Source organism: Balaenoptera musculus, chromosome 9 (genome assembly GCF_009873245.2).
Source record: "Balaenoptera musculus isolate JJ_BM4_2016_0621 chromosome 9, mBalMus1.pri.v3, whole genome shotgun sequence".
In the NCBI taxonomy this organism is placed as follows: domain Eukaryota; kingdom Metazoa; phylum Chordata; class Mammalia; order Artiodactyla; family Balaenopteridae; genus Balaenoptera; species Balaenoptera musculus.
In genome coordinates this window covers 52,486,197-52,492,196 of record NC_045793.1, presented here as the reverse complement: position 1 = coordinate 52,492,196, position 6,000 = coordinate 52,486,197, and positions in this window count along the sequence as shown.

Here is a 6,000-nt window from a genome sequence, read left to right as displayed (position 1 = left end):
TTTTCCCAGCTTTAATCAGGTTCCCACGGGCCACCCGCTGCGCCTGCGCACAGGACCACGCACGTGCTCCCTGTGAGCTGTCAAATCCCGTCTGCCAAAAGAAATCTGCTTTACAGATCTTAGATGGGATTTAAGATACTAAACAGTGTTCTTCAGTGAACAATAACGAGATTCTACTAACAACTTGATTTACAGACTAAATGTGACAGATGTGACTAATCTGGTATTGATAATACTACAAAATATAATAAAATTCTATTTTTAAAATAGTGCCAGTTGAGAACCTTTCTTCCGTGTAAACAGTTCAAAGTCTTTTAGGGGAGAAGTAACCCTGTTTTCTGCTTATGCTGCAATTGGCACGAAATATTTCACTAATGAATTGAAAGCACTACATTTTTTTTATTGAGTGTTAAAATTTTTAAAAAGACAAAAAACCTAAAAAAAAAAATTTGGAAGCCGAGCAAAGATAGCAAGACTAACTTTATTTTTATAATTCTCTGAGTGTTGAGTTCAAGAACCTAGTAGCTAGCACAGAGCTTGCCACTCAACAAAGATCTGTTGGGCCAAAATCTTTAAATGTTTCTTCAATTGAAATGTCTGTTTTATGTTTAGCCTGACTTTTTATCTGTGTGGAATGTTTCTCTGGCAAAAGTACTATATTCTGACACATAGTTCTTTTTTCTAAGTACTAAGTTACATTGCTCTTGGAGTTTCGGACTTTGAATATACCCCATGTGGGACATTTCAAATGGTGAATGGAACTCTTATGCCGCTGGAAATTCTAAACTACGTGAAAGAAAATTTGTTTCTCTTACTCATTTTCTGTTCAACCATAATTTTTTTGTCAGTGCTGAGATAAATTCAACTGCAGTAAATAAATTGCTCAGTTGATATTCTTGTGTTGCTGCCTTTATTTTTCTTATGACATTCTGGAATTCTTCTGTTGTTAAAAGGAAAGAAAACTCAGTTTGGTGCCTGTTTCCTTTTCCCTGACTTGATTTTAGAAATTAATGAGAATGCTAATGAAATAGCAAAGAAAATAAAAAATATAAACAAACCAACAAAACGTTACTGTATAAGCAAACCTGAGACCAAAGAATGAGAAAAAAAAAGGAAAGAAAACTCAGAAGGATGTACCCTTTGAACTAAAATGTTAATAAGAATATATGAAAAGAAAAAGAGAGAAAATAGAAAACAGAAGGAGAAGAGTCAAAAGATGCTTTGATATAGACATAGCAAAGATCTTGCTTCGGAGCCTTCTACTATAGGGTTCAGATCTTCTGGGGGCGTCTGTTGAATGAACAGGACAGGTGGGCCTCACTGAGGCCTTTGACATGCTTGTTAAGAAGCCTCCTGGAAAACAATGCTAGTTCTGTCCGCCCCTAGAATTAAGAAACATTGGACTCTTCTGAAGGCCAGGTGAAGGGGATAATCTGGGGGGAGGGGAGGTTTGAAGAGCTCTTTAGAGAGAACTTATCCTAAGGAAAGATGAGTGTTTAAAGAGACCTTTAAGTAGCCATTGGAATAGGACGGTGCTATGGTCTGAATGTTTGTGTCCCCTCGTGATTGGGATTAGTGCCCTTATAAAAGAGTCCCCACAGAACTCCCTAGCCCCTTCTGCCATGTGAGGACACAGTGAAAAGACAGCCATCTGTGAACCAGAAAGAGGGCCCTCTGCAGAACCCCAGGACCTCCAGAACTGTGAAAAGCAAATTTCTGTAGTTTATAAGCCGCCCAGTTTATGGTATTTGTGTCACAGCAGCCCGACAGTCGAAGGCAGATGTGGACTTCTAACACAAGACAGGAACTGTGGCTTGAATCTACACCCAGCCCCACCTTCAGATCCGTGTCTGAGTCTAGGAGGAAAAAGCTGGTCGAAAACATCAAGAGTCGCTTCTCGAGAAACTGTGAAGGGCACAGCTGTACTGCTTTGGGACACTCTATGGAGGAGGGTTTCAGTTTCTCCCACATTCCTATAAAATTATGATGTGACCTCAGCACTTGACCACCGTAAGAGTTGACACCTGTGTCCAGCAGAGCAGCCCAGAGCAGTGGCCTGTCAGCTGGGGGTCAGCGTGCAGTGAGGAGCCAAGTGCAGTGGCCACAGGCCTAGAAGACGACTGCTCCTGGGGGATGGAAGGAGAGTGGGGGGAGGGCGTCCAGCAAGTCCCATGGTCACCAGGCCGTAGGGCACAGGAGGGACACCTTCTGGGGATGCCCAGTGGCAGTGGGGAGTGGGAGGGTGGCTTCTCAAGGGACCAGAGGTGCCACATAAGCCGGTGAAGGCAGTAGGCCAGCAAAATGTAGGTGGAGAGACGAATATAGCCCCAGAGACGGCTGAGGCCTAGAGACACTTGGATTAGAGAGAGAAAAAGGGATCCTGAAGGAGAGATCTTCAGTTTCACTTGTGGATTTCAGAAGAGGCAGAGCTGGGATTTTAAGGTAGGTCTGGCTGAGTCTAGGCCCTGCTTTATTCATCACTAAGCACTACTGCTTCAAACAAAATGATTAGTGCAACATGTGGCCCCAAGCCAGGCCCTGAGCTTGAATGTCTTATTCTACCACGTGAAAGAACAAGGAGTAAAAATTCATCTTTTAAATAATGAAATAAAATCTGTGTGAAATTTTTTAAAATTATTTACTGATAATGTCAAGATATAGGAAAGCTATTTGTGCTGGGAATTGATCTGATAGAACAACAACAAAAAAACAGATCCAATAGATTCACAGCCGCTGGTGCTGGGAATTGATAGAAGTGACCTGACTGCCTGGTGCCCACGTACCCCTCAGCGGCCCTCCCCACCAGAGCTGACACAGCTGACCCCACCATCAGTGGTCAGTTCAGGCCTGGTCTCCAGGCCACCCCTTAGATCCCGCTGGGAGCTTTTAAAAATCACGGGAACTCTGCCTGCACCTCGGGCTAATTACATCAGTATCTCTAGGTGTGGGACTCAGGCTTCGGGAATTTTTAAAGCTCTCCAGGTGATTCCACTCTGCAGTCACAGCCCAGAACGCTGCTCCAGGATCTCTGCAGACCTCGGGAAGAAGGGCTGAAGGAAGCCTTGCCCAGCATTGTGCCCTGGGACCAGTGACCGGGCAGCCCGTTTGGAGGCTCACCTCTGCCCCGGCCCCCGACAACACGCCGTGCAGGGGTGCCTGGCCCGCGTTTGCAGGTGGGTCCACAGGTGAGAGGATTGCTTTTCCTAATGGGACCTTTATAACACTGTTGGCTTTACGCGGTGATTATAGATGGTCATAAATATCTAAAAGTGATATTCTGAGGTGCTTTTAGTCCCATGGCACTTGCTGTGAAGCCTCCGAGAAGCCATTGTGCCTCTTTCTCGTCTCAGGCACAAGCTTTATCGCGAAAGGGCCAGTTCTGTTTCTGTTTCTTTGGACCGCAGCCTTCTACTGGCTGATGATACTGTTTATTTTGTTTTATTAAATATTCTTGACTATGTTAAAGTTGTTGAAACACACACACACACACACACACACACACACACCTGGCAGCCATCTAGCTCAGCAGGGGGCCCGGACAGAAAGCTGGACTTCTGCCTTTACCTCCAGATCCAGGCTCTGTCTGGTGCATCAGTTCTAATTACAGACACCCTCCTTGTTCCTTGAGTCCGAGTTCCTGTTTTAATAACCTGCTTCACACTCCAATTCCTACTACTTTGGGCTTTATCTGTCTCCCTGAACCAGAAGTCTACCTGCAACTGTTATCAAATTGCCTCAAGCCTGCAACTCACGGATAGCTGTTCCTAAAGCCGTCACCCGTTCCTATGTCGTGCTTTGCGGTGCTTTGCACACCAAGCACACACTCTTGCTTGTGGCCGTTAGCTGCTGGACTGGATCATTATCCTCCTTGTCCCATATGCTTCCTCGTCCCCGCCATGGAGCTCGCCTCTGCTCCCAGCCCTGTCCCACACTGTCGGCTCTTCTCCATCCATCACCTCACTGCACTTAGTGGAATCCTCTCATGACCAAGCAGGAGCACTTACCAAAAGCAACCAGTCACTGACTCTTAGGTATTGATATATTTCATCCCCCAAATCGTCTAGTGGTATTTGAAATGCTTTTTAGGATATGTATGTAAGTTATGTGCTTCCTGTTCAACAGATCAGTAACAGAAAATCTATATTTAATATGATTAAATACATGTTCATTCATTCAATAAATATTTTACCTGCCAGGCACGATTCTAGGGATGAAGGATACAAGACAGACCAGATTCCTGCTCCATGGGACTTACATTCTAGTTAGAGGAGACAGACATATAAAACACATTAAAAAAAAATACTGTTGAAGAATGCTAAAAATGGTACAGATGAACTGGTTTGCAAGGCAGAAATAGAGACACAGATGTAGAGAACAAACGTATGGACACCAAGGGGAGAAAGCGGGGAGGGGGGGATGAATTGAGAGATTGGGATTGATATATATACACTAATATTTATGAAATAGATAACTGATATATAAAAAAAGAATGCTAAGTGCTATGAAGCAAATAGAACAGGGTGAAGTGATAGAGAAATGTAAATTAGGTAGTTAATAAGGTAATTAGTGAAGAGGTGGTTAAAGCGTGAATGATAGAAAGGTCTGGGGGAAAAGTGTTCCAGACAGAAGGATGAGCTAGGACAAAGGTCCCATGGTGGCAACAAGCTTGACATCATTGGGGACAGTAAGAAGGCTCTGGAAATGGGTGTGTAGGGAAGAGTGGGACCAGGTGAAATCAGAGAGGTTGGCAGGGTCAGATCAGGTAGAACCTTAATACCAATGTAAGGAGTATAGATATTATTCAAAGTGTCATCAAAAGCCATTGGTGGGATTTAGGTACAGGCCTGAAGTGATCTGATTTACATTTGTAAAACATCACTTGGATTACCAGGCAGAGAACAGATTATAAAGGGCAGGAATGGAAGGAGGGAGACCTGTTTAGAAGGAAAAATGTATCAGTCTGGATACATTTGGCTTGGCTTTGACTAGTGGGTTATAATGCAGATAGAAGTGGATGGATTCAGAATATATTTGGGGATGGAGTGGATGTCAGGAGGGGTCAGAGGTATAGGAAAGTGATGAAGCAAGAACAGCCTGTAGATTGAAACTTAAACATATGGTTAATTCTTTTAATGTGAAAATCTTTATTTTGACAAATAAGTACAGTATAAAAAAATTGACCTGAAAAGTTAAAAAAAACTTTAGAACACTCCCTAACACCATACACAAAAATAAACTCAAAATGGATTAAAGACCTAAATGTAAGACCAGACACTATAATACTGTTAGAGGAAAACATAGGCAGAACACTCTATGACATAAATCACAGCAAGATCCTTTTTGACCCACCTCCTAGAGAAATGGAAATATAAACAAATGGGACCTAATGAAACTTAAAAGCTTTTGCACAGCAAAGGGAAACATAAACAAGACGAAAAAGCAACCCTCAGAATGGGAGAAAATATTTGCAAATGAAGCAACTGACAAAGGATTAATCTCCAAAATTTGTAAGCAGCTCATGCAGCTCAATATGAAAAAAACAAACAACCCAATCCAAAAATGGGCAGAAGACCTAAATAGACATTTTTCCAAAGAAGATATACAGATTGCCAACAAACACATGAAAGGATGCCCAACATCACTAATCATTAGAGAAATGTAAATCAAAACTACAGTGAGGTATCACCTCACACCAGTTAGAATGGCCATCATCAAAAAATCTACAAACAATAAATGCTGGAGAGGGTGTGGAGAAAAGGGAACCCTCTTGCACTGTTGGTGGGAATGTAAATTGATACAGCCACTATGGAGAACTGTATGGAGGTTCCTTAAAAAACTACAAATAGAACTACCATATGACCCAGCAATCCCACTGCTGGGCATATACCCTGAGAAAACCATAATTCAAAAAGAGTCATGTACCACAATGTTCGTTGCAGCTCTGTTTACAATAGCCAGGACATGGAAACAACCTAAATGTCCATCGACAGATGAATGGAT